A 27,062-nucleotide genomic window follows, 5' to 3' on the forward strand; every position below is an offset into this window, starting at 1 on the left:
AGTGTGCCTGGCCAGTGTGGCTCAGTAGGCCTATGAACCAAGAGGACATAGTTCAATTCTCAGTTGGCGCAGGGGCCAGAGTTTACATCTGGATCCCCAGGTGGATGTGCAGGAGTAAGCCAACCAATGATTTTGTCTCATTATTGATGTTTTATCCATCTCTCCCTCTCCCTTCCTCTCTGAAATCAATAAGAAATGTACTTAAGAAACGGGAAAATGAGCTCCTACACTGATGGGCCCAAGGTAAATGAGTGGAAGGTAGAAGAAAAAGAAAGGAACAGCAATAAAAAGAGAACGAAGGGCCAGGTGCTGTATGTGACAAGCTAGGAAGCTGCTGACACCCAGCAGAGAGCAGCAAGCACATGAGTGGCTGGCACTGAATGAGAGGCAGAAGGAGAAAAACCAGGACTGACTTCCTCACAATTAGGGAGACATACAGGCAAATGGAGCCCTGCCCCTGGGCCTGGATGTGTGGCCTTCTCCCTAGGTGCTCCTCTGGCAGGCCACACAGTGAGCAAACTGAGACAGCCTAGGGCCAGAATGCAGTGGCAGGTGATCGGGGAGCCTGTTCCTTGCTGGCCAGCTAACTGTCCATTGACTGTGGGATCCAACAGCACACTAGGACATTGCCCTTTCACTTGGTTGTATTGCCCCTCAGGGTAGACCTCCATACCCCCATCTCCCCGGTGTGACCTTCACCTGTGTCCACTTAAATGCTCTCCGGGAGCTGGCTTGGGGTTGTCCACTCTTCAGACCAGAGGCCTATCACTGGCTGAGAGTTGCTTTATCACCTCCTTGATTGATGGGAAGGAGGATCATGAGGGGAAAGTCTTCTAACATTAGACCATCCTCAACAAAAGGATGTCCTATTCTTAGGACGGGACACAGAACAAAGCAGAGGTTTATGCCAGCTTAGTATTTTTCTGAAAAGAATGTAAATGTGTTTACAGGCCACAGGAACTTGAATTCAAGAAGGGGCTTGATCCAGTGGAATGACAGGCATAGACTTGTGAGGCCAGTGGTCTGGGTCCCTGGCAGGCTGATGTCCCTTTGAATACTGGGGGCCTGACTTGTGCACAGGGAAGCCCTACCATGGAGTGGCCACAGGCCAGTGGGGAGGAGTGTTTGAGTCCAGGGCCTGGACTAGTTACCCATGATGGCCCCAGACAAGTTGTACCTCCGTGGTGCTCACTGGAAACCACTTGTTCCAGTCCCTGTGGATGCACCTTGTGTGTGCTGACCCACTAACAGAGAGACAGAGAGGCACAGCATTTCTGTAGGCCCTTCTGTACCCCCTGCACTGTGATGCCCAAACAACTCTCATATTCCAGGCAGAGGGACCACATGACAGACTACCACAGTGGTGTTGACCTGAAAATTCCAGACTGGCTGATGAGGTTTGTGGAAGAGGTTCAAACTGTAATGAGGTCAGCAGTTGAGTCTAGACTTGGTATCATGGGCTGAAAGCCTGAGTGGTGCCACCTGGGGGCTGAGATTTTCTCTTTAACACAGACATTACATGCACCAGGCAGAAATTGGAAAATTGTAGGAGCCCAAACTCAGGCAGCCTCTATGAGATCCCAGTGTCCAGGAGATACAAGGAGGCAGGAGGGACCACTTAGAATGACCTAGAAATGAAGCCTGAGTGAACATGCCTTTTTCATGAGCAAGAAACACTCCTCTATCCACCCCCAAATGCGGATCCTGCATTCCTTGGACATGTGCTGTGGCACTGGGGGCAAGAGAACTTCCTGCCCAGTATTGGACAGGCCCCGCCGACTCCCAGCACCCACACATGAATTTGGCGGATGTTTTCACCACATCCTGGTCACCTGCCACCTGCTCTCATGTACAGGACACAGTAGCCTCTGAGCCCATGAGTAGGACCATCCTGTGCAACCTCCTTCTCTAGTCACAAAATTCCTAGTGTGATCCCAGGTCATCTGCCCTTGTGACCTTTTTTTGAAGGAAGGGAGTCCTTAGAATGTGCTCCAAGTCTGGGACCCTCTTTATGCATCCCTGGAATGCCAGTCAGCCCATCAGGAACCTGATGCTGGGGACACCCACTGATAACAGAAATCAGGAGTTCTCCCCAATTCTTCTGAGCTGTTTTGGAGAACGTGACAAGCTACAGTGTACAGAAGGAAAATCAACATCCCAGCTGCCTTTCTGGATCCAAAGAGGCACCAGAGAGGAAGGCGGATGCCCTTCCTGGGTTTCACAGCAAGCCCTGCCTCTGTGGGCCTTCAGTGGCCCTGGGGACCATTCCCCATGCATGGGCTTTCCCATCGTCCAATCACTTAACCCAGCCTTCGAGCAGACAGCCTTCCACCTGGCTTCTTTCCCTCTGCAGTCAGACGTCTTCCTACCCTGACGTATTTTGTCCTCTGTGCCTTTTTCAAACTCACAAGTCTCTGCTGGCACTACCTGACCTGCCTGTGCCCAACAATACCTGGTTTCACTTCAGAGCCAATGACATCTACACCTAAACAAGGGATTGCCCCTCCTTCTTGCTCCCCAAGGAGAACATGCCTCACGTCCAAGACACGCCTGGGTCTAGCCGTTTAATGCCAACGGTAGCGCTTCTAGAGGCACAGGGGAGGTGCATGACGAAGAGCACTCACTCTGGGCTAGAGCGACAGGGCAGAAAATGGCCCAGAGAATCCCATGAGGAACCCAGAATGGGGGACAAAAGGGAAATGGCAGCAGAGCATTGGCCAGTCTTGCTGACTCTGAGATCTGCATCCCTTAAATATCAGAGACATAATCTACTAGATTATGCAGACGGCGGTGGTGGCGGGAGGGGTTGGGGTGCAGGGTTGGCCTGGCGTAGATGAAGTGCCAGTGACATTCCCAGATCCCAACCCCAAAGGCACTGGGTCATTCCAATAGGGAGTGCAGGGCAAGGTGGGGAGAATGGCACACACCTATCCTGGACACAAAGAAGACGAGAGGTCGAGAGGGAAAGGGAGGGCCCGACCATGGCATTCAGGCCTGCAGAGGGATGCTTCTGGTGAAGATTGCACTTCTGCCTCATCAGATGGTAAGAATTATGCTTCTGACCAGAGAAGGAGAGAATGGTTCCTGCTACTGCATCCCTGTCATCCACTGACCCTAAATCTCCAACTCGAAGCCAGAGGAAGACTATTGTGGCTGAGAGGAAAACCAGATGCTATAGGCTGTACAGCCCGTTCCACTGCTGATTGTTCCCCTGGAGACGGTTCCATAAGACTCATGGCCACAAAAGTTCTGTATCCATACTTGACAGAAAATCCCTCTATGCCCTATGTGAGGGCTGGCAGGAGGCACTGGCACAGAGTGGACATCTTCTCAGGGATGTCCACGGGTCAGCTGATCCTCACCTGCCAAAGCCAGACACCTCTCCTCGCTCTTCAATCCTTGATTTACTCCAAAAAATTTACTGAGTGCCTAAGGGTACATCCACTGCTATTCTGGGTGATCAGCTCGGACACCTCATGAGACGTTCATGATCTTCCTCAGGGTATCTCTGAGCCATGAACCCTCACTAGATTGAGGAGACCAACAAACAAACAAAACAAATGAAATGCAAAATGAGTAAATCACAGACTAGTCTTGCTTTGCACTGTAGAGCAACCCACATAGAATGGTACCTCCAGCTAATACCCTGCCCAGCAATCCTAATAACCATAGGAAAAGTTGTTATTTTTCAATGGCTATTACATAGTTTTGTCACAACATTAAAAAACTGTTATAAACATACCATACATGTAAATAAATAAAGTAGTAAAATCACTAGTTAGCACCCTGTGATTTTAAATATTTGAGAATTAAACACTGACATGCGCCTTTGCAAACTATTTCAAGAGTAGTTTAAACATGGCTTGAGGGTCTTCTGCTCATACAACTTTCCACACAGAGTGAGAGTCTTTTCCATGCCCTGGTCAACTGTCACATTGCTTACTAGTTTTGGATAAGCTTCCAAGGTCCCATCCTTCCTGCTGCCTACGTGGGCACCCGTCTCTGGGAGAGTTCCTTTAGTGTGAAGCTCTTTGGCCTCATGGCTTGCCCTGGGACCTCTCCATCCTTTTTTTGGTCACAACCATGTTGCTCATTTACACTTGTCTGATAGCTGGCCATTGTGAACCTGAAGCTGGATTCTGAGTCAAGATGATGAGTAAAAGTAATTCCTCATGTTTGGCAGAATTTAAGAAATTACAGAAGCATTCCACTTTCCAAGTCTCATTACTTCTCTCTCCAGACAAGAGACCTTGGCAGGGGCCATCAATTGACTTCCTTCTCCATGTTCAGTATCTGAGGCCTGAATCAGTCGCCTGCACTCGTATCTCTGAGTGGGTCATGGGACGGTGACACAAGAACAAGGCACTGGTTCCTGATGTAAGGCTCCCATGTCCATCACCTGGGCCAGCCTGATGGGAGTGTGCCTAGAGAAGTCACCGGAGAATGGGAACATGCCACTCTATGTGTGGCAGCGGTGGACATGATCAGGGTCATGGGCAAACAGCAGGAGTGTACATTTAGGTGACAATCACTCACCACAATCCAGGTTCTCAGCAGGTCTGTGCTCAGTCTTGGTCTATAGACCCAGCCAGTTCTTCCAGTCAGATGGGGGAGGGGAAAACATGTTGGAAGAAATAACGACAGAAAACTTCCCTGATACAGGCCAGAAAATAACTATGCAAGTCCAAGAACCACACAGAGTCACAAATAAGATGAACCCAAAAAGACCAACACCAAGCCACATCATAATTAAACATCAATGCAAAAGTAAGAATCATAAAGGTTGACAGACAGAGACAGAAAGTTAACTACAAGGCATCTCCTATTAGAATATCAACAGATTTCTCAACAGAAACACACCAGGCCTGAAGGGAATGGAATGAAATATCCAAAGTGATGTAAAACAAGGGGCTGAATCCATACCCAGCAAGGCTATAATTCAAAATTGAAGAACTAATAAGGAAATTTACAGACAAAAAAGGGCTATGAGTGTTTATTACCACCAAGTCAGCAATGCAAGAAATGCTAGAGGGATGGAAGTAAAAAGAAGAAACAGAAAGGCAAGGAGAAGCACACACATTAAGAATAAATATGACAAACAAATACTTACAATAATAACATTAAAGGTAAATGGATTCAGTGCTCCAATCAAGACATGAGGCAGCTGAATGGATAAGGAAACAAAACCCATATTTTGCAGTCTGCAAGAGACTCACCTCAGAGCAAAGGATTCACACAGATAGTGAAAGAGGGAAAAATGAATTTTCAACAAATGGAAATGAGAAAAAAGCTGGGGTGGCAATGCTTATATCTGAACAAAATAGAACTCTAATGAAGGTCATAGCAAGGAATAAGGAAGGCCACTACACAATACTAAAAGGAGCAAATCAACAAGAGGATATAAGTCTGGTAAACATATATGCACCCAGTACAGGAGTGCCCAAATACAAAAAACAACTTCTGGAAGGTATCAAGGGATAGATAGATAGCAATAGTATCAATGTAGGGTACTTCAATACCTCACTGACACCACTGGATAAATCCTCTAAACAAAAACCTCCAAACAAACAGCAATCCTAAATGACTCTCCAGTTCAGATGGACTTGACATCTCCAGAACATTTCATCCCAAAGCTACCAAATATATATTCTTCTCCAGTGCACACGGGACATTTTCAAAGATAGGCCACATATTAGGACACAGGCAAAGTCTCTTCAAATTCAGGAGGATAGAAAACGTAATAAGCATCTTCTCAGGTCACAATGGCATAAAACTAGAAATCAAGTGCAATAAAAACAATGAAAAAAATCAAACACTTGGAGGCTAAATAGCATGCTATTAAACTATGGTTGGGTTACCAAAGAGATCAGAGAAGAAATGAAAAGCATCCTGGAAACAAATGACAATGAAAACACACAATCCTAAAATCTATGGGACACAATGAAAGCAGTCCTGCGAGGGAAGGTCACAACTCTACAGGCCTACCTTAGAAAACAGGAAAAAAATGGTAATAAATTAAGTAATCTTCAACTTAAATAATTAGAAAGAGTGCAACAATAAAAGCCCATATTACCAAAAAAGAAAGAGATAATAAAGATCAGAGCAGAAATAAAAGCCATAGAGACCAAAAAAAATAATACAAAAGATCATGAAAGCAAGAGCTGGTTCTTTGAAAAAAAGAAAAAAAAATTGATGAACCTCTAGGGAGGCTCACCAAGAAACTAAGAAAGGGGACCCAAATAAACAAAATCAGAAATGGAAGAGTTGAAGTAACAAATAACCCGGCAGATATACAAAGGATTGTAAAAACTATAAGAACTCTACTCCAACAAATGGAAAACCTGGACAAAATGGACACATTTCTAGACAAATACAAGCTTCCAATACTCAATCAGAAAGAAGCAAAAAACCTGAACAGGCCTATAACTACTGATAAAATTGAAACAGTAATCAAAAAGCTTCCGAAAAACAAAATCCCTGGACCAGATGGCTTCACAAGGGAGTTTTTCCAAACATTCAAAGAAGAACTAAAACCAATCTTTTTCACACTATTTCAAATAATTCAAGAGGACGGCATACTTCCGAGCGCTTTTCATGAAGCCAGCATTACCATAATCCCAAAACCAGAAAAAGACACCACAAAGAAAGTGACTTACAGGCCAATATTCCAGATGAACATTGATGCTGCAATCCTCACCTAAATTCTACAACCCGAATACAACATTACATTAGAAAGATCATACACCATCACCAAGTGGATTTATTCCAGGGATTCAAGGATGGTACAATATCCACAAATCAGTGCACATGAAACATCACATAAACAAATTGAGAGAGAAAAACCACACAATCATATCATCTGGTGCAGAAAAAGCATTTGACCAAGTGCAACAGCCTTTTCTGATAAAAACAGTCAGCAAAGTAGGAATAGAAGAATCATCCTTCCACATAATAAAAGCCTTATATGACAAACCTACAGCCAACATCATACTCAATGGGCAAAAACTAAAACCATTTTCCTCTAGAACAGGAACAAGAGAGGGACACCCACTTTCACCACTCCTGTTCAACACAGTACTGGAAGTCCTAGTCACAGTGATCACACAAGAAAAGGAAAGAAATGGTTCCCAAATTGGAAAAGAAGAAGTAAATTGTCATTATTTGAAGATGACATGATACTGTACATAGAAAACCACAAACACTCCTTCAAAAATTTAGTAAACTTAATAAATGAATTCGGCAATGTAGCAGACTACAAAATTAACGCCAAGAAATATATGGCATTTTTATACACCAATAGTGAACTTACATAAAAGGAGATTAAAAAAAGAAACCCATTCATCATCCCACCAAAAAAATTAAGATAACTGGGAATAAACTTAGCTAAGGCGGTAAAAGACCTCCAATCAGAAAACTAGAAGATGTTGAAAAAAGAGATAGAGGAAGACATAAACAGATGGAAGAACATACCTTGTTCATGGATTGGTAGAAACAACATCATTAAAATGGCTATACTACCCAAAGCAATCTATACATTCAATGCACTCCGCATTAAAATACCAACAGCATATTTCACAGACCTAGAATGAACTCTCCAAAAATCCATCTGGAATAAAAAAAAAGATCACGAATAGTGGCAGCAATCTTGAGTAAGAAGAACAAAGTAGGAGGGATCTCAATACCAGATATCAAGCTGTTTTACAAAGCTACTGTGTTCAAAACTGCCTGACACTGGCACAAGACTAGACATATAGGCCAATGGAATTGAATAGAGAACCCAGAAACCAATTCAAACCACCAAGCTCAATTAATATTTGACAAAGGAAGCAAAAACATACAATGGGGATAAGACAGTCTCTTCAATAAATGGTGCTGGGAAATTTGGTCAGACAAATGCAAAAATGAAACTAGGCCACCAGCTGACACCATGCATAAAAATAAGCTCAAAATGGATAAATAACTTGAACATAAAGCTGGAAACCATAAAAATAGTAGAGGAATCCATAGGCAGCAGAGTCTCAGATATATGCGGAAGCAATATCTTCACAGACACAGCTCCTGGGGCAATGGAAAATAAAGTTAAAATGAACAAATGGGAAGACATCAAAATAAAAAGCTTCTTCATAGCAAAAGAAACCATCAACAAGGCAACAACAAAGCCCATTGCATGGGAGAACATATTTGCCAATGTTCTCTCTGATAAGGGTTTCATCTACAACATTTATAGGGAACACATACTACTTAACAAAAGGAAGATAAACAACCCAATCACAAAAATGGGCAACGGACCTAAATAGATACTTTTCCAGAGAGGACAAAAGGAAGGCCAAGGGACACATGAAAACATGCTCAGAGTCACTAATCATCTGACAGATACAAATCAAAAGGACAATGAGATACCACCTAACAGCTGTCAGAATGGCTATCATCAACAAAGGGCGAGTGCTGGTGAGGATGGGGAGAAAAAGGAACCCTCCTTCACTGGTGGTGTGAATGCAGACTGGTGCAGCCACTATGGAGAAGAGTATGGAGTTTCCTCAAAAAACTAAAAACGGAACTCCCATTTGACCCAGTGATCCCACTTCTAGGAATATATCCCAGGAACCTAGAATTACCAATCTGAAAGGATGCATGCACCTCTATGTTCACTGCAGCACAATTTCCAATAGCTAAGATTTGGAAACAGCCTAAGTGCTGGTCAGCAGATGAGTGGGTTAAAAAGCCCTGGTATATCTACATAGTGGAATAGTATGCTACATCAGAGCAAAAGCTGGCCCAGTATAAAACAAAAAGGAGTGGTTGGGAGCTTCAGTCACCCGCCAGCCTGAACACAACCCTCAGCCCCTCACCCAGACTGGCCAGGAACCCCAGTGGGGACCCCCACCCTGAAGGGTGTGTGACCAGCTGCAAACAGCCATCATCCCTTCACCCAGGCTGGCCAGGCACCCCAGTGGGGATCCCCACCCTGATCCAGGACAGCCTTCAGGGCAAACCAGCCGGCCCCCACCCATGCACCAGGCCTCTATCCTATATAGCAAAAGGGTAATATGCCTCCCAGCACTGGGATCAGCATGACAGGGCAGAGCGCCCAAACCCCCTGATCACCCAGCAGCTCTTTGTGTGACAGGGGACATGGCCACAACCTCCCTATCTGCCCTGCTGTGTTCATGACAGTGGAAGGCGCCCCAACCCCCTGATCAACCCTGCTCTGTGCCTGATAGGGGGGAGCTCCCCAACCCCCTGATCGCCCTGCGGCTCTGTGTGTGACATGGTGCGGCGTCCCAACCCCCTGATTGGCCCTGCTCTGTGTGTGACAGGGTATGGAGCCCCATATGGAGCCCCTCTGTGTGGGGTGCAGCACTCCAACCCCCCTTCTCTGTGTGTGATGGGGTAGAGCCATAACTTCCCCATTGACTCTGCCATGAGTGTGACAGGATGTGGTGCCCCAACCCCCTAATCCGCCCTGCTCTGTGTGTGACAGGGGGCGGTGCCCCAACTCCCCTATTGGCCCTACTCTGTGAGTGACAGCGGGGAGCTCCTCAAACCCCTGATTGGCCCTGTTCTGTGCATGACAGGGGGGAGCTTTCCAAACCCCTGATGGGCCCTGCTCTGTGCGTGACATGGGGTGACTCCGCAACCTCCCCATCGACGCTGCCTTGAGTGTGACAGGGGACGGTGCCCCAACCCCCCAATCGGCCATACCCTGAGCATGACTGAGGGTGGTATCGCAACCTCGCAATCCACCCTGCTCTGTGCATGACAGGGTGCGGTGCCCCAACTCCCCAATCAGCCTTGCTCTGAGCCCGACCAGGGGCTGCACCTAGGGATTGGGCCTGCCCTCTGCCACCCGGGAGCAGGCCTAAGCCTGCAGGTCATGATCTCCCAAGGGGTCCCAGACTGTGAGAGGGCACAAGCCAGGCTGAGGGACCAGCCACCCCCCCCCAGTGCACAAATTTTTGTGCACTGGGCCTCTAGTTCAAGTATAAGGGGCTTTCAAAGTTGTGGAGGGAGGTATGAGAGGAAATCAGGGGGAGATGTGACTTCAGTAGAGTCACAAGATGCAATATTCCTGGCTTTTAACGATGAAGGAAGCGGTCACCAGTCACAGAATATGGGTGGTCTCCAGAAGCTGGAAAGAAAGTCTCCCCAAGAGCCTCCAGAAGAGAATGCAGCCTCCTGATACCTGGATTGCAGCCTGGTGAGCCCCACACCAGACTTCTGTGCTAATAACTGTAACACATTTGCATTGTTTCAGGCCACTAAATTTGTGATAATTTTTTACGGCAGCAGTAGATAACTAACACACATGTCAAAGCTTAAAAAAAGCCTTGCAGGCATGAGGAAAAAATATTTAAAGAAGTGTCAGCAAAAAGGTAAAAGAAAGTGAGGATAGAGGGAGTTCATTTACTATGGCACATGGATTGTAAAACTTTGTCAGAAAGGTTGGTCTGAGCACAATGCTGCATCAAGGTGGAGCTACTTACAGCAATATGGAGAAAGAGTATGGAAAAGAACAGCATTGTGTTTTTTTCCAGCCTGATTCCCTAACACTGAGACCAGGATATAATAAGTGCTCAATGTTTGCAGAATGCAGCTGCAAGGAGGGGACTGTAATTTAGACAGTATAAGATGACCCTGAGATTAGGGCAGAGGTAATGCTGGCATGAAAGGCAGGGTGGGATTGACTAGCTCAGTTGAGGACCTTTGAGGGCATGGAGGAAAGGGGTGGTCTCAGGCCTGAGAGCTGAAGTCTGTGTTTGAACAATTATCACCACCTTTTTGAGAACTGGCTGTAGTTGTTAAGGTCCTTACATAAAGCAATCCTCATTACAAGGGACAGGGCCTGTTGCCTAAAGGTAGGGAGCCCTGACTGGCTCCTGTGTGGAAGATAGCATCTGTCTCGAGTAGCTAGGGTGACTTTGTTAGGGGCAGAAATAGAACATTCAAGACTAGCTACCCTATATAATAAAAGGTTAATATGCAAATCAACGAAAAGGTGGAACAACAAGTTGCTATGACATGCACTGACCCCAGGGAGCAAATGCTCAATGCAGGAGCTGCTCTCTGGGGGTCAGTGCACTCCCACAGAGGGAGCACTGCTTGGCCAGAAGCCGGGCTCATGGCTGGCAAGTGCAGTGGCAGTGGCGGGAGCCTCTCCTGACTCCATGGCAGTGCTAAGGATGTCTGACTGATGGTTTAGGTCCACTCCCCAAGGGCTCCCGGACTGTGAGCGGGTGCAGGCCAGGCTGAGGGACCCCTCACCCCTGAGTGCCCAAATTTCGTGCACCAGACCTCTAGTTAATTATAAAAAACATTAGTCATGTTCTGCTCACTGTGATTGTTTTGTCCTGATTAAAGAAGGCACATTCTAACCTGGCTGGGAGTTGCAAGCAGGACTTAGGGCCTCACTTGGAAATACGGCCCATCCTCTACATCCAGTGATGCCTTCCCCAGGATATAAGTGACACATTTTCCCATGGAACTCTGAATTAGTACCTTTCCCTCTAACTTTCTTCAAATTAAGAGAATCTATGGAGTTCCCTATACTGCACAGTTTTAATGAAAGAAAATAAGACTTTCGAAGAGCATCAAATACATGTTTTTTTTTATTTATAAACATATATACTCCTCTCTCTCTATCTCTCTCTCTCCTCTCTCTCTCTCTCTCTCTCTCTCTCTCTCTCTCTCTCTCTCTTTCTCTTTCTCTTTAAAATATATTCTTACTGATTCAGAGAGGAAGGGAGAGGGAGGGAGATAAAAACATCAATGATGAGAGAGAATCGCTGGTCGGCTGCCTCCTACACACCCCGTACTAGGGATCAGGCCAAAACCTAGACATGTGGCCTGACCTGGAATCAAACTGTGACTTCCTGGTTCATAGGTTGATGTTAACCTACTGAGTCACACTGGCCGGGCTCAATTCTTATTTATAAATTCATTCCAAGGACATATACAGCTTGAAAAGCTTTGAAAGCAGTTTAAAAAAACAACAACAACTAGCTTTTAAGTAGCAAGAAAACAGTTATAGAAGAAAGTTTAAATTAAGAGAAAAAATAATTGTTTTACTTTATTCAAGAGTGGGAACATCCTCCATGAAAATGTGTACCTTGACTGAGGATGGCTGGGTGGCCTTATCACACCTTAGGAAATCAAATGCTTTTTACAATGACAAGAAAGAGAGTTTCATCTAATTTCTCTCCCAGGGTAGATGTCTGTCAACAGAAGGTGGACATGAATAAAAGGAGGGGCTTGCACAATCAATCCAGAAAATCAGCAATCTATGAGTAATCCAGAACCCAGTATTTATCTCCTCTGCCACACACCCTCCCTCCCAGCCAGTGAGCAAGACAATTACTCTCAAGTCAAGCTAAGTGCCCCCCAGTCACAGTGGCCCAATGCTGACATACAAAGCATACAAATAATTCTCACTCTGGCATAAAAGTGACAACTTTCTTGGAAGAAAAGCAGATACTGTAAATTTCTCAAAGTCTTCCTGAAACATTTTCTAAAGTAATTTTTACTTCTTTAGAAAAAATGCATACCTGGCAAACCATCTGTAATAAAAGGCCCATTCTATAAAACCTTACCTGGTCCTACTCATATCTGCAATCATAATCATATTTTCAGACAAATATATCTATACTAAGAAAAGAGCAATATGCTAATTAGACTGGGAGACCTTCCAGGAGACCTTCCAGATGTTCTTCTGGACAAAGTCATGGTGGTGGGGCCAAGGTAGAGGCGGTTAGAGGCCAAGAGGGGAGGGCAGTTGTGGGTGATCAGGCTGGTGGGGGGCGGTGCTGTTTGGGGGTAAGCAGATCAGCAGAGGGGCCAGTTGGGGGCAAGCAGGCCATCAGTGGGGGTCAGTTGGAGGTGATCAGGATAGCGGGGGTGGGGGGCAGTTTGGAGTGAGCAGGCCATCAGGGGGACAGTTGGGGATGAGCAGGCCAGTGGGGAGGGAAGGGAGGGACAAGCAGGCCAGCAGGGGCGGAAGTTTGTGGTGATCAGGCTCGTGGGGGGGGGGGGCATGTGGGTGCAAGCAGGCCAGCAGCGGGGGGGCGGGGGGAGGTCAGCTGGGGTCGAGCAGGCCGGCAGGCAGAGTGGTTAGAGGCAATGAGGCAGGCAGGCAGGCAGGTGAGCGGTTAGGAGCCAGCAGTCCCAGATTGCGAGAGGGATGTGTGACTGCTGTAAACTGGCAGTAGGACATCCTTCGAGGGGTCCCAAATTGGAGAGGGTGCAGGCCAGGCTGAGGAACACACTGTCCCCCGTGCATGAATTTCATGCACCGGGCCACTATTAAAAATATAAACAAACAGAAAAAAACAAAGATAACATGCTAAAGACCACAAATTTATTATATGGCAAAAGTCAAGATTCAAAAATATCTCCCCTACTAGCAGAATTAGGTGGGGAATTAACAAAGTAGAATTTAATAGGATGCAAAATAAAGTCTCGTACTAGGGCTTTAAAAAAAAACAAAAACCTGCACAACAGGATAACCTAGTTTAAGACCAGTGCATCTACAAAAACACATTTTCGTTTATTGCAAGCTCAACAAGAGGCAGCAGTCTGAAACAGTGGTCCCAAAAAGCTAATGCAATTCTAAGTTGCATTAAGAGAAGACAATGTCCTCTTCACAAATAATATCATCCTGGGGACCATACTCAGTTCTGGGAATCACATTTTAAAAGAATCAATAACTGAACTGTGTGTTGGGAGAAGGGTGGGATCTAGCCTAGGGAATATTCTGCACAAAAGCTAGTGAAGGAACTGGGGATGTTTAAACTGTTTTATTTTGTTTTTCATCTCATCTGTAAAGAGGATATGCTGCATAATGGAAAAGGGAGTGGACTAGGAATGGCAAATGGGTTTCCTTTCCTGAGCCAGTTCTAATCAACTGGTAGTGACTCCCAGGACCTGGTGCTGAGAAAGATTCTGAGAGTAGAAAGGAGGGAGTGAGGGCAGAGAGAGAGACATCAACTGGTTGCCTCCCACATTATCCCAATCTGGGGATTAGGGGAGTAGAGGAGCAAACTGCAACCAAAGTAGGTACCTCTGACTGGGAATTGAACCCAGGACCCTTGGGTATGTTGCAATTCTCTAACTACTGAACAACACCCACAAGGCTTCAGTGCATCTTAGTTCTTATACCATTCTCTGGCTATGTTTTATTACCGTGTTAACATAAGAAACATTCAAACCTGTAAAGAATTTTGTGTTTATTTGAGCAAACTGTCGACAAGTGCCTGGAAGCAGTACCTCAACGGATTGGGAAAGTGCTTTGGAGAGTGGTGGGTTTTCTTCTATTTTTATACATTACAACCAAAGGAGGAGACATAGGTAGGTTACAAGAAATTCATTGGTGATAGATTAGAGAGGTGGGAGAAACCAAAGGGGGCTTGGGGGTGAGGGAGAGAACCTGTGGGACTGGATAAAAAATAAAATGATAGACACATACTTACAAGGGTGTAGGATAGCCAACAGTCAACAATTAACATGATAACAATGAAGGAATTAGTGGTAACTGTCCGGGAGCCCAAGCACATTAGGTTGTGCCACAAGGGGCCCAGAAAAAGGGAAGTTACAAGTTACCCAGATATTTCAAGGGTATCCTAGCTAATAAAAGACAAAAGGGTAATTAACCGTACCTCCACTATGCTTCCCATTGGCTAATCTGGGCGATATGCAAATTAGCTGCCAACAAAGATGGTGGTTAATTTGCATACATAGGCACAATGATGGGAGGCGAAAGGGGAAGGACAGAGGAAGCTGCCTGATGCTGACAGTGATCGGAAACCCAGGTAGCAGGCAAGAGCCGGGTGGCAGGGCAAAGGTGGAGAACCTGGGCCGCCTTTGCCCTGCATGAACTATGCAGCTGGGAGAGGGGTGTGCGGCTGCTCGGAGCAGGGCGGGAACTTCCCTGGGTTTGCATCAGGCAGCTGGGAGCGGGGCGGGAACTTCTGCTGCATTGTCATGGCAATGCGGCAGAAGTTCCCACCTCGTAGCTGCTTGCTCATTCACTTACTCGCTCATTCATTCACTCACCCATTATTCACTCACTCACTCACTCAGCAAACCCTCTCAGATCCCTGGCACCAGGCCAGGCACTGAAGTTGAAGCAGGATAAGACAGAGCAATGTCCTCAAGATGTTAGTAATTCAGTAGGGCGAAGCAGGCACATGAACAAGGCAGTTGTACGCACAGATGCAGTGTACTGGGTTCAGTGAGAGCAGTAACTAATGCCGACTTTGTTCTCTTGATAAAATGGGGCCTCGGGAGCCAGGCCGCCCCAAGCCTGTAGGCCTGTGCCTAGGCCAGGAGTGGCTGGGGTCCTGGAACATGACAGAAGGTGCAGGTCGGGCTGAGGGGTCTGACCCCACCCCTCACCCTCACCCCCGAGTGCACAAATTTTTGTGCACCAGGCTACTAGTCTATATATATAAAAGACTAATATGCTAAGTGTCCTGCCGTCAGGGTAATACATTATGTCGCAATGCCCAGCTTCCTCTCCCTAGCGACTAGCCTCCTAGAAGTTTCTTCAGCCCAGGAACACAACTTGCTTTATAGCCAGGTAGAAACATTCACAGTTAACCAAATGTCTGTGAAGTATTTTCCTGTGCCTCATCTCATTTGATCCTCACACAAGTCCTGGAGTAGGTAGATCGGAGACTTGGTAGAATCCTATTTTCTTTTCATTAAACAGAAAATGAAGATTTAGAAAGTTTAGAAACTCGACCCAACTGAAAAGAATTAAGAAATGGTGGGCCCTCCCCACCCTCCGCCCCCTCCCTCCCCCGCTCAAAAAGAAATAAAGAAAAGAAATGGTGGACCTTAAAAATGACTTCAGGTTTTTTCACTGCACAAAATATAGTCAAACACTGCTGCAAGTTAAATATTTTACCCTTTGTTCTCCCTGCGTGATCTACAATAATAATGTGCTTCTTCATGTTGATATTTACTGTTGTGTTGCTGACAATTACCTGAAAAAGAAGTTGGAGTGCTTCACTGGGCTGGAAAAAGTTTAGCTAAATCAGAAAGCAGCTCTAATTAACAAGTTTGTTTTATATCTATAAAAGGCTAAGTTGACTCGCACATGGGTGATACATATAAAGCTCTCATTGGCAGCAATCACATGCATTTCAATCTGTCATTGTCGATCATGAATTTGGTTGACACTTCTATTATTGAGAAAGGGTGAACAGGGATATTAAAATATTTCTTCTAATTAATTTCCTTTCAATGTGCACAAATTCATGCACCAGGCCTCTAATGTTATTATAGATGCAAAAAGACAGATAGGCTCAGTGAAGATAATGTCCTAGAATGTAACTACCCACTATTACTGCTTTTGGTTAAAGTTTAATTTCCGATCGTCCTCTGTGGTTACTTCAGGTCTTTGAGTTTGCAAGACCATCATACAGGCCTTCCCTGAGCTTGTCAGGTTACCATGTGGCCCCTTTCACCCACAGCATCTTGGTAAGCCAGCTTACCTTTATCTTCCTCGGTATGCACAAGAGTGGGTACTTGCCATGGCCTGTGTTGCTCGGTGGTTAGAGCATCAACCTGAGCAGCAGAGTCACCTATTGGATTCCTGGCCATGGGCACATACCTGGGTTGCAAGTCCAAGCCCACAGTGGAGTGGAATGGGGGTGCTGCAGGAGGCAACCTATAGATGTCTCTTTCACATTGATGTTTTTCTGACTCCCCTCCCCCTGCCACCCCCCCTTCCTTCCAGTCTCTAAAATCAATGGAAAATATGTCCTTACTCCTTGGGAGAGGTACAAAGAAAACCAAAAACCAAAAAACGATAAAAAGGTAGATACTTAAAGTTTAGCTCACTGATTTTCAACCAGTGACTTTTGCCTCTCCAAGAACATCAGGCAATGTCTGAGACATTCAGTAAGGTCAGAACTGGTAAGAGGCGCTGCATTTAGTGGGCAGAGAGGCCAGGGATGCTGCTAAATCACCCGGCGGTGCACAAGACGGAGCCCCCTACAAAGGGTTTTCGGGTCCCAAAAGGCAACAGTGCCGCGGTTACTGAGTGACTTAATGAAAGGCAAAATAAGCAAAGCCCGAGCTGGCGGAGCTCGCTGGGTGCAATGCCTGGGCTGTGATGGGACCAGCTGGCCAGGGGATAGCCAGGTTGGGTCCAGCGCCCTAGGCCCAACAGGATGAAGACACAGGGTTAACACCCAGATCCCGCAGGCCCCGGATGTGGTGCAGAGCACATGGCTTCTCCTCCAATACCCGCTCCAGCCCAGGGGTCCTCGCGGGACTCGGAGGCCAAGCTCTCGCGAGAAGTGGGCGGAGCTTACGGCGGTTGTTGGCATTGACTTGGCTGTAAAGCTCTGGGTTCCCAGATTCCCGGATTCCTGGATTCCCGTGCTGGGCTGGCTGGGTCTCGGGGAGAGGGCGGGATCGGCTGTGAGGCCCCCACCCGCCGCGAGGTGCCTCCACTTCCAGGGCCGCGGGTTTCACAGCCTCGCTCCGTATCTCTACTCTCCAGCCGCTGGTGAGAGTCGCGCCCGGTACACAACCCGCTCACCCGTGGCAAGCCGAGGGGAGGAAATGTGTTTATCCGCCATTTCCTAGTTCGAGTGGGCGGGAGAGCCTTGAGGTATACCCGTTCCTCTTGATTCCCGGCCCGCGGTTGGGCTCTGAGGACAGGTGAGGAAAAAGTACCGGGAGCACACGTGAGGAGATGTAGCATCTTGTTTGTTTCCGTTAAAGCACCAACCCGGTGCGCGGGTGAGGAGGCGAACCTTCTTGCTTGTTGTCGTGCAAGCGCCGTCCCCGCTGGGCTTTCGTGCTTTCCCGCTTTCCCGAAGGTCAGCCACTGTTCCGTCTTCAGAAATTCCCGTGCCCGCTGCCTGCCTGGTAACCGTTGGCATCTTCTCTTCCAGCTCACCGTGCCCCCCAAATATGACGTGTTGAGTCAAGACGAACTACGCACAAAGCTGTCCCAGACCTTCAAGCGCCGAGGTATCCTGGACTCCCTCAAGGTGTCGGCTTGAGGCATATCTGTTCTGTAACTTTTACAAGTGGAAGCGGTGACAGGGAGTCCGCATTTAAACCCACTGGGTCTTGGTTTTAAAAATAATATGATATGCAGGTGGTATTGGGGAGTGACGCTTTTATGTTTTGTAGAACTCGTTATCCTGGAGAGCATTCTCAAACGGTTGAGAGTTTGCCCGGTCTTCATATTCAAATAGATTTATTGACTGACATTCAGGTAGGAGCGAGTAGCTGTATAAAATGAAAACATTTTAGCAACAAGGCAAGTTTTGTGAAACTGGTTTGTAGGTTTTTGAATTAATACGTGGTTTTGTAATAGTCATGTTTGGATGAAGGATATTGAGACAATATAATAAGCATTGTGTACTGCTTACAGTACAATAGTCTGGAGAATGACAGCTTTTTTCTTTAAAATATAATGAAAGCTCTGAAGGTTTCACTTGGGCAGCACATACGTATTAGTATGAATTAACAGCAAGGAGTAGGGTTACCTCAAATGTGTTTTCATTACTATATACAGTTAGACGTGTATTTTACACTTATCAGGGGAAATACTGAGTTTTTCCTTCTCCCCCATTGTTTTCGTAACTTAAAAAACAAAACAGAACACTTTATACCTATCTGAAAAACCCATAAAAACATAGAGGAAGAGAGTCTTTTCTGATTCAGCTATTATTGGCACAGTGGTGTGTGTGTGTATTCTTAGTTCACTGTTGTATAGTGAGCATTTTCCTGTGACCCGAAAAGTTCCTTGAAACCCTCCATTTAAGTGTCCCATGATTGGATGTATGTGTAATTTATGTAGCAGTCCCTGGTGAATGTTTAATCTTGGCAGAGAATAATTTACTAATACACTTTACATGTAAAGTAACATCAGGAATAGAATTGGTTTAAATGTGTTTTCATTACTACATATATTTCAGAAGTATATCTGAAATATAAATGCTGAATAGGTTATAACCAGGTCTGTGCATCCTTCAGTTGCATTTCTGATTTTTGCCTAGGTTACGTGGCATTCTTACATTCTTGTATGACTTTATCTATATAGAAAAGGCTAATATGCAAAGTGTTTCCTTGGAGGTTAGCCCGGGCCCCCCAGCCATGATCGGAGAATCAGGCGCCTTTGCCGCCCTGGCCAGTGATAGCAGGAAGTAGGGGTGGAGCCAGCGATGGGAGCTGGGCACGGTCAAAGCTGGTAGTCCCGGGAGCTAGGGGTCCCTTGCCTGGGCCTAAAGCGAAGCCCACGATCGCGGCGCCCCCCGCTGCCACTGCAGGTCCCCGCTGCCCGGGACGGACACCTAGGCCAGAGGAATTAGGCCTGGGCAGGGGCGGAGCCTGCAACCGTGGGGAGCTGGGGTTCCCCTTCCCAGGCCTGACACCTATGCCAGAGGCCTCAGGCCTGGTCAAGGGGCCAATCCGGTGATTTGTGATCGGAGGGTGATGAGGGTCAACTCCTCTGGCTGAGGCGTCAGGCCTGGGCGGGGGGTGGAGCAAGCGATCAGAGGGAGATGGGGGTCCCCTGTCCAGGCATGATTCCTGGGCCAGAGGCTTCAGGCCTGGGCGGGGGCCAGAGCCAGTGATCGGGGGGCAATAGGGGTCCCCTGTCCAAGCCTGACACCTCTGGCAGAGGCGTCAGGCCTGGGCAAGGGGCCGATCAGGCGATCGGAGGGTGATGGGGGTCAACGCCTGAGGGCTCCCAGTATGTGAGAGGGAGCTGGCTGGGCTGAGGGACACTCTCCCCCCACACACACACCCAGAGCACGAATTTCGTGCACCGGGCCCCTAGTTACGTTAATAACAATGTACCTACCTATATAGTTTAAGTTTAAAAAGTTTGGCTCTCAAAAGAAACTTCAATCGTTGTACTGTTGATATTTGGCTCTGTTGACTAATGAGTTTGCTGACCACTGGGTTAGGGCAAAGCATTTTTTTTAAGGCTCTTTGGCAGAGCATGTGTATTCTTCTCAGTATAAATGTCTTTTGTACTATAGGATTTTTGATGTATAAGTACTGTTCTGAACTTGTAGTTATATACTCTTGTTCTTTTCAGGTGTAGGATAGAAGATAGAGGTATAGCAACTCTATTTGCTTCCTGCTTGTATAGTATTGATATGAATACGTTGCGTGGATATAGGCAACATAGTCTTGAGCTCTGCTCAATTAATATGTTTCCAGATTATATGCAAAGTAGATTAGGACAATATTCAGTAGTTCAGTTAATTTAGAGGTTTTCTTAAAACTCAAAGGAAAACTAACACATTATAACCTTGAAGAAAATTACCCACTTTGAACCTAAGTTTTCATATTTGTAAAATGTGGGAAAATTACTGTATTTCACGGTGTCTTGAGATGTAAATAATATATATGGAAGTGCATTTTTAAAAATATATTTTTATTGATTTCAGAGAGGAAGGGAGAGGAAGAGAGAGATAGATAAATGAATGATGAGAGAGAATCATTGATCAGCTGCCTCCTGCACACCCTCAGCTGGAGGTGGTGTCCTGGAACCTGGACATGTGCCCTTGACCAGAATCGAAACCAGCACCCAATATTTCTTCCAATATTATTTTCATATTCTTCATCAATCCACAGAGAGTTGAGGAAGCAACAGAATTTTCTCTTATACATGCTATCTGAATCAAAGACTGCTGAAATGGACTCATAGGGAAGATAGTTAGAGTCTTCATGTGTTCTGACTAACCAGCAATTCACTTGGAAGCAGGTGAAAACAGCTTCTCTGGCCAGAATCCATGGGCTGCTTATCTCATAGAGTAAGACAAAGTGTGCAGCAGAGTAGTACTAACTTTTGGCCATGGATCTAAAACAACTCCCCCATCAGACCTGCCTTGAGTGTGACGGGGGGCGGTGCCCCAACCCCCCAATCGGCCCTACCCTGAGCGTGACTGAGGGTGGCATCACAACCTCCCAATCCACCCTGCTTTGTGCATGACAGGGGGCGGCGCCCCAACTCCCAAATCAGCCCTGCTCTGAGCCGGACCAGGGACTGCACCTAGGGATTGGGCCTGCCCTCTGCCACCGGGGAGCAGGCCTAAATAAAACAATTCTAATAAAACGATTCTAATTTGCGTGGCAAATCTGTGTATTCCTAGTGCAGCAAACCTGAAAGTTTGTTCCCATTTGTTGTTGTTGTTTTTTTCTTTTTTGTCATTGAGCTAGACACAACTGAAAAAGCAGGTCATTCACGAATTGATGCACCCTGTATTGAGTGGAAGTCCTCCACCATTTCAGTGGAAGGGAGTGCCCTCTTCTTTTTAAAACATATTTTTATTGATTTCAGAGAGGAAGGGAGAGGGAGAGAGAGAGAGAAATATCAATGATGAGAGAGAATCATTGATTGGCTGCTTCCCGCATGCCCCCCCACTGTGGATTGAGCCCACAACTTGGGCATGTGCCCTTGACTGGAATCGAACCCGGACCCGTCAGTCCCCAGGCCAACGCTCTATTCACTGAGCCAAGCCAGCCAGGGCAGGAGCGCCCTCTTAATAGGCAGGTATACCTATGTCCTACATGAGAAACCAGAGTCTGCAGAAGTGGGTAATTTGCTTAAGGTCACAGGATTTCAAGATGGCAACACAGGGCAGTAAATCTAGATCTCTAAAATGTGCTCTTTAGATAAGAGAAATAAAGAATACATTAATTTTTTTTGAAACCTGTTTTAATCCTCAAGTATTAAAACATATGTTTACCACTTCTTAATTATTTTAACTATATTCCTACACCATTGCCTTTGAACATATTAGTTACATTTTATCTTAAAGGCAGATATAGCAAACTTTCCATATATTTTTTAAATTGACTTAATATTTTAGAGCAGTTTCATAGCAAAATTGAACAGAACAGAGAGTTTCTGTATGTCTCCTCCTCCTTCATGCACAGCCTTCCCCATGATCAACATTTTTACAGTCAATGAGCCTACATGGTGGCATCATTGTCACCTAAAATCCATAATTAACATTAGGGTGCACTCTTTATGTTGTCCCTATGTTTTAATTCTCTTTCTATTAGCTGTAGTTGTCCAAAAGTTTCTTATTCAGAAGTTTTAAGAAATCTTGAACAGTGTTAGTATTTGAAAAACTTGAAACTTAAATATGCTGTATTTAAGTTTGCCTGAGCAATAGTCAATTACATAGTTACTAGAGGCCGGATGCACAAAAATTTGTGCACTGGCGGGGGTGGGGGGTGCCCCTCAGCCCCACTTGTGTCCTCTCACTGTCTGGGACCCCTCGGGAGATTACGACCTGCTGGCTTAGGCCCACTCCCGGGTGGCAGAGGGCAGGCCCAATCCCTAGATGCCTGCACCGCAGCTCCTGGTCAGGCTCAGAGCAGGGCAGACAGGGGAGTTGGGGCGCCGCCCCCTGTCATGCACAGAGCAGGGCAGATCAGAAGGTTGTGATGCCACCTCCAGTCACGCTCAGGGTAGGGCCGATTGGGGGGTTGGGGCGCTGCCCCCTGTCACGCTCAGAGCAGGGCCCATCAGGGGGGTTGGGGCTCCGTACCCTGTCAACACACAGAGCAAGGCCCATCAGGGGGTTAGGGAGCTCCCCCCTGTCATGCACAGAGCAGGGCCGATCAGGGGGTTGTGATGCCACCCTCAGTAACGCTCAGGGTAGGGCCGATTGGGGGGTTGGGGTGCTGCCCCCTGTCACACTCAGGGCAGGGCTGATGGAGAGGTTGCGGCTCTACCCTGTCACACACAGATTAGGGCCCTGCTCTGTGCGTGACAGGGGGCAGCGCCCAAACCCCCTGATTGTCCCGGCTCTGTGTGTGACAGGGGGTGGCGCCGCAACTTCCCCATCAGACCTGCCTTGAGTGTGACGGGGGGCGGTGCCCCAACCCCCCAATCGGCCCTGCTCTGAGCAGGACCAGGGACTGCACCTAGGGATTGGGCCTGCCCTCTGCCACCCGGGAGCAGGCCTAAGCCAGCAGGTTGTTATTTCCCGAGGGGTCCCAGACTGCGAGAGGGCACAGGCTGGGCTGAGGCATCCCCTCTTCCCCCCCCCCCCCACCCCCCAGTGCAGAAATTTTTGTGCACCGGGCCTCTAGTACTAATATAAGGGTAATACGCTAATCAGACTGGATGTCTTCCAGACATCCTTCTGGACAAAGCCATGTTGGTGAGGGCCGAGGCAGAGGCAATTAGGGGCAATCAGGCAAGCAGGGGAGAGCAGTTGGGGCAATCAGGCAGGCAGGTGAGCGGATAGGAGCCAGTGGTTCCAGATTGGGAGATGGATATTGGACTGCCGGTTTAGACCCATTCCTGGCAGTTGCACATTCCCCGAGGGGTCCTGATTTGGAGAGGGTGCAGGCCAGGCTGAGGGATCCTCCCTCACCACTCCCTTACCCCACTCTTTCCCCCTACCCCATGCATGAATTTTGTGCACCGGGCCTCTAGTATTATATATTTAAATGAATTAATCGTGAAGAGCATAGTTAATTAAGCACCTGTTGATTGAGATTTTGTTGTTTTATTGTTTGGGTTTTGCCATTAGAAGCGGTGTGCAGTGTACACTCTTTGTTTCCCTGTGGAAGTGTAGCTGTGTGAATTCCTAGAGGTGAAAAGACTAGGTTAAAGAACACATGTCTTTTTGAATACACAAACACTAACAAATTTCCCTCCTGAGTGATTGAACCTGCCGACTTCCCTGCTTTCTTGCCAGCACTTCAAGTATGATGAGAGTTTTAATCTTAGCAGTCTTATTGGGAAAATAGGACCTCTTTGTTTTAGTATTAATTTGCATTTTCTTAGGATTTTGTTTATCGACATTAAATTGTCTTACTGATTTATTAGATCTCTTTAATATTATGAAAGTTAGTGTGCTTTCTCCTCATTATAGCAAATATTTTCTTCCAGTGTGTCATTTGTCTTTTGACTTTATTTCATGCCATATATAAGTTCTTAATTTTTATGTTATTAAATATTTCTCTTTATCACTTCTAGATTTTTGTATCATGCTTGGGAAGGACTTCCTTCAGAAATTATTCTTAAGAGATACATAACGTACAACAGGATAATGTCATAAGTCCAAAATTTATAAAGTGACTGAGTAATGGTTGAATGAAAGTTGTGAGACAAAACTATGTACATTGTGTTTTTTGGAGTTTTTAAAAGAAATGGCAGAATATCATCAGGCTAAAGAGACTTGTGACATGGACCCTCAGACAAGTGCAATTTTGCCTAGCAAAGACTCTCTTGGTAATTTCGGGCTTTTTTCATGATTCCAGGTTTCTATTTTCTTTTTGAATGAAGAAAAAGATCTGCTTTCCTATGTTGTGTGTGTTCCTAAACTGTGTGCAGGTGGAGTGCTCATTTCCCATTGTGTCAGCACAGTCCTACCTTCAGTGCTGCCCCTCCCTCTGTGATCACCAGGTGGATGCAAAGGCCCATGTTCTTGTTTGTTGGGTCAACCCCTCAACTGGCAGGCTCTTCCCTGTGACTCATCTAACTTTATCGTATAGCCATTAACGTGAGAAGATCCTAGACTATTTGCATTGCGGAAAACTAGAGAAGTCAGTGGCATGTTATAGTTGAGGAAACCAAGGTCACCAGATGAAGGAAAAGTGATACTGGAGTCCAAGTTTTCTGGTCCATGATCCAGATCCTTTTCCATGGGACAGCCTTTCTACATACAGTACCATCCTGCCTTTAGGCGTATGCTCAGAAGGGAAACAGGTGGCTAAAATGCTGTGATTAATCCTGGCTCCTCCTTACTCATTAAAAGCAATAACTTGTTAGACAATAAATTCAAATATCTTAATCTGATTCTGCCAGTCTTTTTTTCCTGTGCATACTTTTTAGTGGGCACTGGTGTTTACATGATTGAGATTGCACTCTCGTGTGGGTTTTGCACTCTGTTAATGTTTGATTCTAATCCACATTTGGTTTGAGGGCTTCAGGTCTGCTGCAGAGAGCACTGGAATGAGAGAAATAGCAGACCTGGCTTTTGTCCCAGTTATGCCGTTGTGTAGTTGCTAAGCCCTCTGGGAGTCACCTACACTGTGTGGGCACCTGTGTCCTCTGTAAAATGGAAGACTTAAAACTAATAATCTCTGATTCATTTTAAGATCAGTGTTTTGAACATGTGACTCAGCTTTCACCAAAGACCATAAAAGAACTCTTTGGCACTTGGAGACTGGAAAAAGATGCCATTGTTTTCTGACCTACCTTTTGCTTTCTTTTCCCCTGACTTTTATGATGGAAATTTTCCAGCATTCAAAAAAGTTGAAAGTTTTACAGTTCACCAGTAAGTTTGTATTATGTTTGCTTGATCACTTTCTGTTCATCCAGTAATCTATCTCAATTTTTTGAATTGGTTCAGAGTAAATTGCAGATGCCCCCTGTCCGTATCCCTGTACTCTTTGCTTTTGAACAGACTTCTTGCTCACCTACCCTGAGTCCTCTGCCCTGTTTGTGTTTTTTTTAATAGCTGAGAAGCTTCAACATATTGATGATCAGTTTCAGGTGCTTACCCTTAGCATCCAACATTAGGAACTTTAGAAATAAAGTTAAATGAATATAAGAGAGAACTAGAACAGCAGCTTCAGGCAGAAATGCATGAAAGGGTAAGTTTATCTTGTTGCTGTTAACAAAAGTGGTATTTTTGCTTATCTTTTCATTCTTAATCTTAGGTATATAGGAAAATATCTAGAATCTTTAATAAACTAGAGGCCCAGTGCATGTGTAGGTTCCCTAGTAGCTACCTGCTGGTGGGGCTTCCCTTTCCTTGGCCACCTGCTGCCAGGTGGGGCTGGTCTCAGGGGACGGGCTGCAGGTGGTTGGCCAGCCCCGCCCCTGCTTGAACTCCCGGTGAAGGGGACAATTTGCATATATGGCTTTTATTATATAGTTAATATGATATATACTCTTGTGCATGTTATTATTTTTCTTTCCACTTGCTGTTGTTTCTTTTTGCCTTTTGAATGAGTTTTACAGGAACAGTTAATGAGACCAAAGATGAATTAAACTATAAATATAGGGTGTCCCAAAAATATATAAACACACCTTGAATAATTATAAAGGCAGTGTATATGAAACAACATTTTCACAATTGAGCTATCGGCTGTTAGAGTGTGTATACATTTTGGGGGGGATACCCTGTATAATTAATGAATATTGAACTTAAACATGGAGAATTTGTTACTAATTGTTTAGTATTATTATTTACAATGATTTGTAGTCCATTTGCAGTTGAAGCATTTTAAAAATACTGAAGTAGTACAAATTAAAATGGAAGAGAAAGGAAAGTCTGAGGAGTTAGTGGTTTGGGAATGATGTTGGAGAGCTTGTCAAGCAAGATCGGAAGCCTTCTTGGGAAAAGATGTTCCTTGAGAGAATTCAAAAGCACCAGAAGGCAATATTTTAAAATCATTTACTGATGGCTCCTTCCTGCAGCTGCTTGTAGGTTTGCTAAAAGTCCAGGGGTGAGATGAGACATTTGCTGGAACAGTTGAGGACCTAGAGCAGTGATGGTGAACGTTTTGAGCTTGGCGTGTCAAAATTTTGAAAAACCCTAACTTAACTCTGGTGCCATGTCACATATAGAAATATTCATATTTTTTTTTTGATATTTGCAACCATAATAAAAAAAGATTTATATTTTTGATATTTATTTTATATATTTAAATGCCATTTAACAAAGAAAAATCAACCAAAAAATATGTATAAAATGAACAAAAACAGAAAAACAATGTACATTTAAGAAAAAATAATAATAAAAACAATGATAATCATTACCATTTGCAACGTCATGGATGGAACTGGAGAGCATTATGCTAAGTGAAATAAGCCAGTCAATGAAGGAAAAATACCACATGATCTCACTCATTCATGGATAATAGAGACCATTATAAACTTTTGAACAATAATAGATACAGAGGCAGGCCTGCCTCAAACAGATTGTCAAACTGCAGCGGGAAGGCCGGGGAGGGTTGGGGGGCAGGAGGTAGGGGGGTAAGAGATCAACTAAAGGACTTGTATGCATGCATATAAGCATAACCAGTGGACATAAGACATTGGGGGATAGGGGAGG

General features: G+C 45.6%; 1 pseudogene across 1 annotated transcript in view; it reads left to right on the plus strand.

Moving 5' to 3' along the window:
• Nucleotides 1–216: 216 nt before the first annotated feature.
• Nucleotides 217–27,062, plus strand: part of LOC308512499 (centriole and centriolar satellite protein OFD1-like) — a 76,839-nt pseudogene continuing 49,993 nt past the window's right edge. Inside the window, exons 1-6 of the transcript in view lie at nucleotides 217–243; nucleotides 17,904–18,002; nucleotides 21,193–21,240; nucleotides 24,139–24,229; nucleotides 25,461–25,596; nucleotides 26,222–26,384. The product of the transcript in view is annotated as a centriole and centriolar satellite protein OFD1-like (transcript). The remainder of the gene's footprint in view (nucleotides 244–17,903; nucleotides 18,003–21,192; nucleotides 21,241–24,138; nucleotides 24,230–25,460; nucleotides 25,597–26,221; nucleotides 26,385–27,062) is intronic.

This window comes from Myotis nattereri (genome assembly GCF_964212035.1).
Source record: "Myotis nattereri genome assembly, chromosome: Y".
Classification (NCBI taxonomy): domain Eukaryota; kingdom Metazoa; phylum Chordata; class Mammalia; order Chiroptera; family Vespertilionidae; genus Myotis; species Myotis nattereri.